This window comes from Coptis chinensis, chromosome 3, assembly GCF_015680905.1.
Source record: "Coptis chinensis isolate HL-2020 chromosome 3, ASM1568090v1, whole genome shotgun sequence".
In the NCBI taxonomy this organism is placed as follows: Eukaryota; Viridiplantae; Streptophyta; class Magnoliopsida; order Ranunculales; family Ranunculaceae; genus Coptis; species Coptis chinensis.
The window spans coordinates 72,995,480-73,008,912 of record NC_141458.1 but is presented as its reverse complement, the minus strand read 5'-3'; positions in this window follow the sequence as shown (position 1 = coordinate 73,008,912).

Sequence of the window (13,433 nt, the reverse complement as noted above, 5' to 3'; positions counted from 1 at the left end):
GTCAGTTCCGGTTTGGTTTTTATTGGTCCCGGTTCTATTTTTAACCTTGTCTACCGTGTTTGTGTTTGGTTTTTTCGGTTTTTTTTTTTCATATATTTAGATAACCGGAACTATACCCATTAATTATATCGGTTCTGGTTCAGATTTCGATTTCTTATATGCTTATTCTTATTATTACTAAAATTATGTTTTTAATTACGTATATAAAAGTTGGTTTTTAATGCAACAGTAACACTTATAATGATCCTAAATTTAATAATCTTTGAAAGTTTTTTCAAAAACTTTAAATACATTTCATAAATTGTACAAACGCGTGTGTATTATACTATACGTACCGTTACTATAAAAAAAAAGTATACATACCGTACATACATACGTCTTAGATAAATATATATATCACACACTAAATTTTAATATGTAGAATAAGTATATGTGCTACAATTGTTAGTATTGCATACATTCATTATCATATATAATATCAAGCACGTGCACTTATATAAATATATATTCGAGCAGGTTCCGTTTACTATACTTTTTATATTATAGTTTATACTACACCCCTTACAAGATGAATTAAGTGCTAATAATTTGTGGATATGATATACTAACCATAGATAACATCTCCACAAAAATTTATCTCATTTGAAAATCTCTAACATAGTTAAAAGTTGTTGTAAACTTAATTTTTTTTTAACGGTTCAGATTTTTCGATTTTGCAATCATCTTTTGACATAGTTAAACATGATCAAATGAGGTGAACTTTTATAGAGGTGATCTTCATGGTTAGTTGAACACATCCACAAAAAACTATGTTATAATTCATATTGTAAGTAAAGTTGTGGGGCATGATATAAAAATGATGGTAAACAGAACCTGCTCGATAAATATTACCATGTACAAGTTTATTGGTTAATATATATAGTGTATATTAATTAATTTATAGTATACGTGCATGTAGTTGTTGGCATTATTATTAATATTTATAATACACGTGCTCAATATTGTAACGTTACAAAACTTTTTTGATCATAAAAAAATGTGTGGGGCAAGCCTGTTTTTAAAGAAAATGTTACAAAGCTTACATTTAATAACATACATTCACTATTATGCTACCCCTATATATTTAGTAGAAATTTACACCTAAAAAAAAACCATATATTATAATGTTTGTGTTTGTATTTATTTAGTATAATATAATATTAAACTTTATATATCAAAATCATAATAATCTGTTCTGGTTCCGATTTTGGTTTGGGTACCCACTAGTTTTTTTTTTTTTTTTTTTCGGTTCGGTTATAATGGATTCGGTTTTTTATTGGTTCGGTTATTAAATACCCACTTTTAAATTCAGTCGCATCCTTCAAATTTGAAGGAATGCGTCGGAATTTGCCGAAATTCCATCTCTAGGTGGTAGCATTCGTGGTCGCATCACCTGCTTGTTCGCATTCTTATTCGCAAATTTGGCAATTTGGATACGGATGCGGAGCGACATTGCAAATGTCGCCCTAATTTTTTTTTTTGACTTTGACTAGCACCACGCCCAGTAGTACTGTCGCGCGCCACTACTAATGTCGCGCGAGTTATTTTTTTTTTATATTTTCAATTTGGTGTGACAGTGGGAATGTCGCGTGAGTTTTTTTTTTCAACTTGGGGACGACATTGGTAATGTCGCGCGACAGTATGAATGTCACACAAGGTAGCCCTATTCCAAATTTGCGAATGAAATTTGCGACCACCTAGAGTTGGTCGAAATTTGCAGCCAGTTTTTTCATTTGCATTCTTCAAATATGAAGAGTATGCTACCACCACCTAGAGATGCTCTAAGAACATCTCTAGGTGGTGGTAGTTTACTCTTCATATTTGAAGAATTTTTTTGAAGAAGCTGGTCGCAAATTTCGACTGCAAAATTCATTGTAGACCCCACCCTGCGCGATATTAGTAATGACGCGCGACAGTTAGAGTGTCGCCCATGCACAATTCCAAAACAACCCATGCGACATTAGGAGTGGTGCGTGGTGGTGGTCAAAGTAAAAAAAAAAAAAAAATTGGGGTGACATTTGCAATGGCGCGCGACATTACCAATGTCGCTCCACATCCGCATCCAAATTGCCAAATTTGCGAACAAGAATGCAAACAACCAGGTGATGCGACCGGATTTGAAGCCACCTAGAGATGGAATTCCGAGAAATTCCAAACTTTTTCTTCAAATATGAAGAAAAAGGCAGATTATACTACCACCTAGAGATGCTCTAACATTTTAGAACCCAAAAACCGTTATAAACGATTCCAATTCCGGTTCTAGTTTGGTTTTGGGTTATCATATACCCATGCACACTCCTAGGTAGGATTCTAGTTAATTGAGTTTTTATTTCTTGACAACTCGAGTTTTCAAATAATATTGGTACGCTACTTAACAAAACCGATAATCATTTTAGCAATGTTCGTTGATATTTAGTTTGTCAAAATTTTATGGTTACACAATGTATATACAATGTATTTGTGTTATCTGCCGAGATTTTAGAGTAGAAATATGCACAATGACTACACTACTACACTACTGAAGTGCGATATTTTGATATTGCCAACAATAGTTTCAATAATTTGGAAATTCCAAGTTTTACATTTTGGGGACTTGTATTTACCACTTTTACTGTGTGTCGGTATCTAATGTGTCTTTTGAGCCAAATGTGCGACGTAAATTTTCTTTGAATTATCCGACTAATGATCAAACTTGATGTCGACTTGTGACAGACTGAAACCATTGATGTCAGAGAATGCGACGGGGAGAGGGGCATGGACCAATATATCCTTTTATTCTACCGAAAGTGGACTTGTTATTGTTGTTAACAATGGGCCCATTCACAAGGTTATTTTGTTGCTTTTGGAGTTCAGAGAGAAATTGAAATGGGTGTAGCCTTTGTTCATTTTTTGCCATTAGTTGCTACTCTTTTGTTTACGTCTTGTATTTTTAAAATAAGAGATTCTAGAGTACGCTGGATGTATTGGTGCGCTCTATTTTCATCTCTTGATTCAAGACTTTGTGGGGCAGTACACACGCACCTTTTGCTGATAGGAGGGCTTAGATTCTAGAGCATACGTACATTCTGCGCACTCTAGATTTTGCAATTTAAAATATTTAGACAGACCCATACAGGTTACAATGAAGGACCCTAGCATGAAGGTATACATTGCCCCCGAAAGGCTCACTAACCCCAAAGGGAACCTAGTCCAAAAGCCTTTCCATTGCACCATTTTAAATAGACTCATATTTCATGATTTCAAAAATCACCTGAATTTCAACCCATTGAAAAATCGGAATTCATGTTAGAATCTCGAGGGATGTGTCGAAATTGCCAAGGTTTTGAAATTATACAAAAAATCTATTAAAACATGTTACAACCATCAGATTGCTCTTCTCTTATCATGACCCTTCATTTCCTTTAGTTAGGGCTTTAGTTTTAAATTAGGTAAAGAACAAGGCTTTGAGCAGCAACCATAGTGGTGAAGAAGAAATGGTGAATGGGGAAGAAGAAATAGTAATTTACTAAACTAAACACCATAATGTGATAATCATCATTCTAAACTCCAACTTTATTTTCTATCCTACCTTAATCCTCATCATTTTCAATTTAAGGATATGGGGATTAATTTTAGTTTGGATCTATGAATTTATTTTCTATTCCCCCGAAATCCACTCGGTTTCACTAGTGTTTCGAGTGGTTTTTGCAATTTCTGTCAATTTTCCAGTAAGTTACTTGAATACCCTTGTCAGCACATACCGACCATTTCGTTCTCGATGCCACTTCGTTATTTTAAAACCGAAATATCCATTGGAATTCCGTTCAAAATCACGAACACTAAGTAGACCCAACCGCCTCATGCTAACTTGTCTATGTAAACTTGTTTTTGCTCATTGGTCCACCTATTGTAGCAACACTCTATCTCTAGCCTGAAGGCACACCAACTTCGAAGGGAACCTAACCTGAAAGCACTTGCCGATGCACCATTTTAAGTAGACCTAACTGCCTCCACCTTGTCTATGAAGACTTGTTTTCGCTTCTCGGTCCACCTATTGTAGCAACACCCTGTCTCTAGCCCAAAGGCTCTCGCTGATGCGCTATTTTGAATAAACTCAACCGCCTCCACCTTGTCCATGAAGACTAATTCATAGATTTTAGTGGGGTTGGGTGTCTTTTACTTCAAAACAAGTTGGAAATATTTCAAACAATGAGAGAGAAGAGAATTTGGGGAAGAAGATAATATATTTTGGTTGGTGATTTTTTACTTCTACTATATAAACTATGATTTAAACAACTAGAAAGCAAAGAAATTTGAAGAAATGTGGAGAAGAGAATGGCTAAGCAATAAATCCACCTAGTGATTTTTGCTTGTGTTAAAATCAAGTTTCATTGATGAGTTTTCATCTTTTCATTGATTAGACTTACACATCTCTATGATAAGTCTTACATATCAATGCCAATATTCAAACTTTAATTTGATCCTTAGCCAACCTTACATAGTTACATATCTCTATGACAAGTCTAACTAGCAAGAGAAAATACTATAATTAATCATCTCTAATTAATCATAGTAATTCTTAGTTCAATTTTAGTATTTATATCTCTATATCAACACTAAAATTAAACTTGCAACCTTTTGAAATGAAGAACAAGATAAAACAACAAGCTTTCTTCACTAAGACTTCATTATCACTCCACCAAGGGAGTGATTTAGCCCTTGATCATTAGACTACTTAACATAACAAGAAATAAAAAGAGAAAATGAAAGCTTTTATTAGTGGTGACTAGCCCCAAATTCGAACCCTAGATCTAAAACATAAAGATGGAATGTGAGTGGAGAATCTCTACATATCTTTTATATGTATGATGTTTACAAAAATACCCCTAACTACTTTACTTAATTATTAAGGAACCACTTATGGGCCAAAACCTTAACAGTATTGGGTTTCTGAGCTTTTCTTCTTGATTTACCTTTTTCCTTGAACTTTTTGACTTTGAAAGGGCTCTTCTTGGATCAGGTTGAATGGACTTTATCTCCTATCAACATAATTTCACACTAAAATGCCAATTTTGCTGAAATTTTGCTAGTTAAGTGCTAAAACCTTTTTCATTGGAGTTTTTTTTTACTTTGAAAGGACTCTTTTTGGATCAAGTTAAATGGGATTTATCTCCTAGCAACATAGTTTCATGCTAAATTGCCGATTTTGTTGAAATAAACCTGCAAAAACATGAAAACTATAATTAATTCACTTTATTAAACACATAATTGACCTAAAATACTATATATTAAGGGGTTTATTATACAGTTTTGGGTGCTTATCGAAGACTTGTTTTCACTCATTGGTCCACCTATCGTAGCAAACACTCAGTCTCTTACCCAAAGGCTCACTTGACCCAAATACCCATCACATAATTATACAAGAAATAAATCACCACCAACACTTTGTAGGATTCGAACTCGCAACCTCTCCCATGAGAATAGGGGTGCACAACTAATTGAGCAACAATCTCTCTACATTTTACATGAGAGCATCATCAACACATTGCTATAAGTTATTGTCATTTGATGATATATCAATTATTCAGAGAATTTGGACTCCAATTGTAACACCCCACCACTCACCACATGTAAATATTGTCTCCATTTACGTCACCCAAATACCCAAATCCAAAGCTTGCCCATCCATGGGTGTTGAGTTTTAACTCAAAAGGCCCCGACATTAGTAAGAGAGAAGCAATCCATATATATCCAAATCCAAGACGGCTTACTATTAGATGTGGAGTAAACCCACCCAGGATATCACAATCTACCACCTTAAGAGAGAGTCGACGTTGGCTCTGATACCACTTGTACGCCCTACCACTTACCACATGTCTAAATTGCTTCCACTTACTTCACCCACAGGCTCAGGTCCAAAGCCTGCCCATCCATGCATGTCAAGTTTTAATTTAAAAGACCACGACATTAGTAATTAATTAGTAAGTGAGAAACAATCTATATGTTCGAGATCCAAGACGACTTCTTATAAGATGTGAGACTAAACCCACTCAGGGTATCACACCAACACATCGTTAAAACCATTTATATCTACCACATATTACTAGAATCCAAGATAGAATACGCTGACATTTAAAAATGATTAGGATGAGAAAAGTTTTGTCGTCCCAAATTAGAGAATAAGACAAAATGATATTTACTGTGGAATATATAGAAAATCAGTTTTAAAATAATTTTAAGAGGTAAAGTAAGTTGGGACGGCACATGTTATCCCATCCCATTTCTAGAATGAGAATAAAAAGAAAATTGCATTGGTGCTTAACATAGCAATTGTGTTGTTTCATGGACAAAAATGTTGACATGTCATAATGTTTTTTGGTAATGCCTTGATGATGCTATGATAGCTGGACCTAGGGGTTCCACCCTCAAACAATGAAGCCATCATGTTTTGAGGGCCGAGGTACTATGTCATACATTTCCATTTTTAATTAATATGATTTTTTTTAAAAATAATTCTAAATATGATAAAATTGTACTCACTTCTTAATTAAAACATCAAGCTACTAAAAGACTTGTTAAAGTTATATTTGTCAATTAAGATTACCTATATTCATTTAATAAATTGTTAGAAAACAATAATAAGGTTGGTAAATATCGGCAAGTCTTGCCGATATTTATCTACAAAATTTTATCTAAATATAACTCGAGGGCCTTAAAAGTCTTGCCGATATTTACAAGTCTTGCCGGTCTACAAAATTTACAAGTCTTGCCGGTCTACAAAATTTTATCTAAATTCATCGCTGGCCTTAAAATTGGAAATTTTCTAAGACTGAGTAACATGAGGGAGGTGCATCTATGGAGTTTGAGCCGAGCTGCTCGGGCTCGGCTTGCTACTTGTTCGGATTTGGCTCATTCATTTAATAAACAAGTCTTGTCGATATTTAGTGAGAAGTTCATTTTTTTGACAAGTCATTTATGACATATTCATTTAATAAACAAGTCATTCCGAGCCGAGGTGCATCATATTCGTTTAGGAACCCTATTAGATGATGTGGGTGGGTCGTTTGGATTAAATTTAGTGAGAAGTTCATTTTTTTGGTGACTTTAAAATCCCTCATTACACAAATTGTTTTACACTATTATTTTATTCTATATGTAGGATCCCTTGCCGATATCCGAGAACCGATCCTCTGCAAACTCGAATGACGTGGATTGTCAACCGATTTTAAGTGATATAACAGAAATATTTACTACAGAAGAGGTATGATGGAGTAGGCATTGATTTCATTTTTTGTTTCTAAATATAATTTTATTAGTGTATTAAAACTAATTGTTGTTTTTTTTATGTGTTTAGGTCTTTCATACACGTAGCGAGGCAATTGGTTGGGCAACCGCTAGAGGAAAACAAGTTAATGTGGTTGTGGTAATTGAAAAGTTAGAGTATGCTAAGGGAAACCGAGTAGCAAGATTGAATTTGGCTTGCGAGTGCTCGGGTGTTTATCGGTCACACAAAAAGGAAGGCGAAAGGAGGGCTAATAAGAGAAGGGAGGGCAAATAAGAGAAAGTCGGGAACCAAGAAATTGGGATGTTTATTTAAGTTAAAATGTGTTTTCTAACACGACACTGTCGATAGTTGGAAAATAGAAGTTGGAAATGATATTCACAACCATGTATTGACGAAGACCCTTGAAGGACATGCATTTGCTACTCGTCTGACCTTTCCAGAGTTCGAGTACTTGTCAGAGATGAGTACGTGTGAAATAAAGCCTAAACAAATTTTGGATTCCATCAAGAATAGGTATCATGAAAACATATCTAGTACATCCCAAGTCTACACTGCAAGGCAGAAGGTGAGGAGATTAGATATGAATGGTCTCACACAATTGCAGAGATTGCGTGAGTTGTTAGTAAAAGAACATTATCTTGAGAAGTTGAGAGAGGATGAGAATACCGAGGAGATAATGAGGTTATTATGGGCCCATCCAGAAGGTGTTAAGTTGGCTCAAACTTTTCCAACAGTTTTCATGTTAGACGCTACCTACAAAACTAACAGGTATCGGTGGCCTTTCGTATAGTTTGTTGGGGTGAGTTCATCATGGAAGTCTTTCACCGTGTGTTAGGTGCTGCTTTAGTCTGAAACAATAGTCGACTATGAGTGGGCCTTGCATAATTTTTGTGGCTTGCTTGGTGACATAAACCCATCCATGATCGTGTTTGACAGGGACTTTGCCCTGATGAGTGCCACTGATAAAGGTTTCCCTAACGCACGCAAGCATATATGTAGAAGACATATCGTTACGTGCGTCCTTTCAAAATGTTATAATATTTTTCCAAGCACAGAACTTGTAGAGAAGGCCCAGTTCTCGTGGAACACTGTAGTCAAATTGAAGACAGAGGTTATTTTCCAGCATAGATGGGATGCTTTGGAAAAATATTACAGGGTTGGGCACTCCAATTTTGTTAGTTATTTGCGAGAGACTTGGTTTCCTCATAGGGATCGATTCGTATATTGTTGGATTGACCAACACATTTACTTTGGGAGTACAACGACCAATATAGTTGAAGGGTCTCATGCTCAGGTGAAGCGTGCACTAGAAAATGCAAACTGTCATGATTTTTTTGAGTATGTTTAGCTTAATCCACCTGATTCTAGAGATCCAGATGTCTGAGATTAGAGCTACCTTCGAGAGGAGTATGATTGTAACTCAGTACCACCACCATATTCCTATATTTTGTGAACTCAGAGGCCTTGTCTCACGCAAATGTTTGGACTTGCTATTTGAAGAAATAGATACCCACGTAATACGTGTTAAAGATGGAGAGATCAGGTGTTGGTGCTATTTGTGCACGAGGCATGGATTGCTATGCGCTCATAAATTAATTGGGTTTGAAGAGCAAGAGCGGTCCATCCCTTTGACTGTTATTGAGCCTTTTTTGGAAAATATTGTTTGCTTTTCCCAATGTGTCAGTGGGTGTTAGTCTCGATGTTAGACCTTCGATTGACTTGTTCATGAAAAGGTTGGCAATGGTTTCTAAAGAAGAGCAGAGGGTTATGATTAGGAAGCTAAAGAGATTGCCGTACCAGAAAGTACATGGCTAGTATCGCCTTGTGAGGTAGCAAAAACCAAAGGTCGACCGAAAAATAGCTGCAAGAGAAAGCTTCCAACTGGAGATGAGAACTCTTCAAAGTGAGATCCATCTTATTTTGAACATTCTCAACGTGACCATGAGGAGTGGGTCTCATCACAACAAAATACTACGCCCACCCAAAACACTCACACCACACCAAGAAAGAAGCCTTCTCCAAAAACACCAATCTAAAATATTCACACCATACCAAGAAAGAAACCTTCTCCAAAAACAACCACCCAAAACACCCATACCACACCAAGAAAGAAGGATTCTCTAAAAACACAAAAAACAACCACACCAAGAAATAAGGCTTCTCCAAAAACAACTACACTACGAAATGTGAAAGATGGGGTAGACTTTGGAAAGACGAGAGGTCCTAAGGATTACGAGTTTGATATTCCTGAAGAAATGCACAAATATATTGTTAGAGTCAATGACCCTGTTGGCGATGGCAATTGCAGTTATAGAGCTTTGTGCATTGCTTTTGGAAGAAGTCAAGAAGATTGGCCACAAATGAGAAATGACTTGTACCAAGAGCTTATTGACCACCTCCCTCTTTATTGTACTTTGTACACTCAAAATGAGGTTGTTTATGTGAAGAAAACAATCCCACATGAAGAAGGTTACGCACCCTTAAATAAGTGGATAAATATGCCCTTTGTTGGATACCTATTTGCTTCAAGATTTAATGTTGTCCTAATACATTTAGGAAGTCGTCAGTACTTTTTTATCATGCCGCTGAGAACCCAAACAAATCCTGAGAGAGTGAAAAAAGTGTTGGGTAGCGCACATGTTGGTGGAAATCATTTTGTCAATGTTAAACTTATTGAAGATTGTTCGGTTCCTCCAGTAATGCGCCAATGGTTTAGAGCTCGATATGATATTGCTATTATTTGGCTTAGAGCTCCAGTAATGCGTCAGTATTTTTATGTTATTTGGAAATAATATTTGGGCTTTTATTTGATTTGATTTGGAAATCGAGTGATCGACTAAGTTAATTCGGACGACAATCGAGTGATTTGGAAATTATGTTCGTATGTTGTCAATATGATATTTTAATGTAATTTGGAATAAGTGTAATTTGATTTGATTTGATTTGATTTTACTTGATTTTACCCCAAACGACATGGTGAAGTCATTTAACCTTTGAACCAAACGATCTGGGCTGGTTGTTTGACCTTTGAACCAAACGGTCTGAGCTGGTCGTTTCAAAAAAGTTCTATGTTTTTTCATGAAACAATCTGAGCTGGTCGTTTGACCTTTGAACCAAACGATTTGAACTGGTTGTAACACCCGTATTTAAAATATGTATTTATTTATTTATTAATTAATTAATTTATTTAAAATTGGTTGGATTGGATTTGAGATACGTGGGCCTGATTTCTGGGCCCGAGTATGTGTTGGGGTTAGGTTTCAAACCCAAGTATTTATTCATATTTTTCTAGAGAATATGGTTTTTAAATAAAAAAAAATAATAAAAATGGAGGCAGAGATAGAAGCTGGATTGCTAGAGTGTTGGAGCACGACAATTCGAACTATGATGAATTCGTGGAGCCTTTAATACAGGCGAGTAGATTAGTTTTCTATTTCACGTCTAATTTTACTGTTACAGGTTTCTGCTCATGTTTTCGGTTAATTATTCTGTTATTAATACTCGTCCTGTCATTGTTAAAACTTGTTAAAACTGTCGTTATTAAAACTAATTAAACTCTATTGAAACTCGAAAATTGGATTTGAACTGTCGAAGCTCGAAAGAGCGTCAATGGCGACTAAAGCCCAAAGAAAATATCGTTCAGTAAATGGGTTGAACTGGTATACAGCTTTGATGTTTGGCTGATGTCGGGTGATAAACGAAAAAATGATAGTTTTACCTACGAAATGAACGATAAAACTCAAAACGTAAGTAAAACTAAACGAAATTACGTGACTAGTTTATCAAAGATTGTTCTACTCTCTATCTATTGAACAGATATAGTGGAGTAGGAAGTTCGTTCCACTCCTAGTTCTTTCACATATAATGTTCTCTAAGTATAAATAATCTTAACTTAAGTCTAATGAGAGATTTACGAATTATAAACTACGATGCAACTACCCACAAGATACGACTAATTAACTACGGAATGCTGTGTTGATTCTATGATAAGGAATTAGGGGGGATTAATTCCACCTTAACTCAACTTAACTTACTAACGATTTAATCGTCAGAATCCGAATTGAACTCTATTACGCAGAACAATTGGTTCTTCCTAATCCCTAATTACACATGGCACTTCTACCAATTCATAACTCGCATGTGAACGATTAAACCCATTCTCACGGTGAATTAATCGTTTCTAGAGTGGAATAGAAATTACAATGACTCTACGATAATCGGAATCAAGCTTTCATCAAGGCTTCTCAACCCCCTCTAATGAAGGGTTAGCCGAGAATCATTCCGCAATCATTTCCATAAGAATCTAAACTAAACATAATATCAAGATTCTAACTTTACTAATTTAACAAACAATAATTGAAATCTAATTAATAATTAAGAAATGATATTAACAAGAAATTAAACTAGATCTATAAATGTAATGACAGAAAACGAATTGAATAATAATAAACTATTTATTTAATCTAATCAAATGAATAACAATATTTTAAAGGTTTAATCTAAAACAAGAAATGAAAATGAAACTAAATTTAATTAAAAACCATTAAAACTAGATCTAGAAGCTATTCTAATCTAACCCTAGCTACCATTACAAGGAACTAGTTTTCTAAATATAACTAGATAACTTAAGAACTAAGCTTTTCTTTGTTTTTATATGTTTCAGATCCAAAATCGTGCATGGGCTTGGAGCCATGTTTTAGGCCAGAGAATCAGGCCCAAAACCCAATTCTTTCAGTCTAAAAATGCCTCTTCAGCTGGAGTTGGATTTGACAAAATTTTTGTCCACTTCTACTCCTCTAATTGGGTCAAAGCTTAGACTATTGGAAAGCTCATTCCGAGCCGGTCGTTTTGACGTAAGGTAGGCCCAATTCCGAGGTCTGAGTCCAATAATATGATCTTCGGAAGTTTTGCTGATTTTGTGCATTGTTTCTGCACGCGTGGACTTTGACTTTTCATCTTTTGACTGGGCTTTATAGAGGCTTTATCCTCTTGAAAATTTTCCTTTAATCACAGAACTCCTTAGCAACCGACCTTTGCTCCTTTATCTCGCTAAAGTGGCACATTTCTGCACATAATAGACTTTGAAGCCTGAAATGCATAAAAACACGTAATTAGTATTAACTCTTACTTATTATTCACATAATTGGTCTACAAGTACGATTGTTAAGGGGTTAAAACTACAGTTTTGGGCTCTTATCAAACCACCCCCAAACAGCATTTTGCTTGTCCTCAAGCAAATATGAGAAATTAGAATAAGTGACCAAAAATGGAGTTCTAACTAATCTCGTTTATTGAGTCGCATTGCATTGACCATATATGCAACAAGGCCTTAAACCACTAGGAATTCCCTAGTGGACGAGTTGTAGCCTCGTGAGAGTTTTCCAGTGAAGGTACTCACAAACTTCATCTATACTATAACGACTAAGAAATAAAACTATTATTTCCTTATTCATGCTCTAAATTAACTATACATCTCACTAGCAATGAATATAGAATAATCAAGTCGAAACCTAAGTTAATATATGCATACTAATCGATCATCTATGAATAAACATATATACAATGAGTAATACTATGAAATGCATTAACAGGTCCGTTTTTGAAACTCGGAATAGTATCCTTAAGTAGGTTCTCACAATAATAGTCAAGATACAACACTCTGATTTTTTCACTCAAGTTTCGCTACTCCAGTGCGTAGTGGGCACACTTTACCTTACAATCTCAATGACAAACAAGGACGCCGGAGTCGATCAAACACATCTGCCACTTACTATCACACTAATCTATTCCTAATTGAGCTAGAGGTCTTTATTAGGTGTTGCGGGAATTAGGAGATGGTTTAAGAAGGAAGGAAATGGATATTCAAAAGGACAAGTCTGAGATAATAGAGTCTTCATATTATGTAAGTTAGAGAAAACCTTGTTATTTCGTTTTGCTTCTATACTTTGTTTCCATCCTTAGCCATATTTTTCTTTTTCTTTTCTTTGGCTTTTGACTTCCTTTTATTATATTTTTGGAGTTTTTATTTATTTCTATTTTTCTTTTTCTTTTCCTTGGATGGAAACTTCTTTTCTTTTTCTGAAGCAACTAACTAATTTTTGTTTACACATGTTTTTCTCTTCTTTTTTCT